Genomic DNA, 215 nt, shown 5'->3' on the forward strand with positions numbered 1-215 from the left:
ATTGAATGACTGTGACGAGCTTCAAACTCCTGAGGGCTGGGCGTTAGTGACAGACGCAAAAGAATCACTGGATTCTATTTCAACCCGATTGAGAACCGACAGATGATTAGCCGTGCTGTGACAGAGCGCGTTGAACATTTTCACTGAGAGGATGGGAGGTAACCATTGACAATGGTGAAACCCTACATACAGCTTGCCATGGAAGGAGTCTTGCA

The sequence above is a fragment of the Arachis duranensis genome, chromosome 5, assembly GCF_000817695.3.
Source record: "Arachis duranensis cultivar V14167 chromosome 5, aradu.V14167.gnm2.J7QH, whole genome shotgun sequence".
NCBI classification, from domain to species: Eukaryota; Viridiplantae; Streptophyta; class Magnoliopsida; order Fabales; family Fabaceae; genus Arachis; species Arachis duranensis.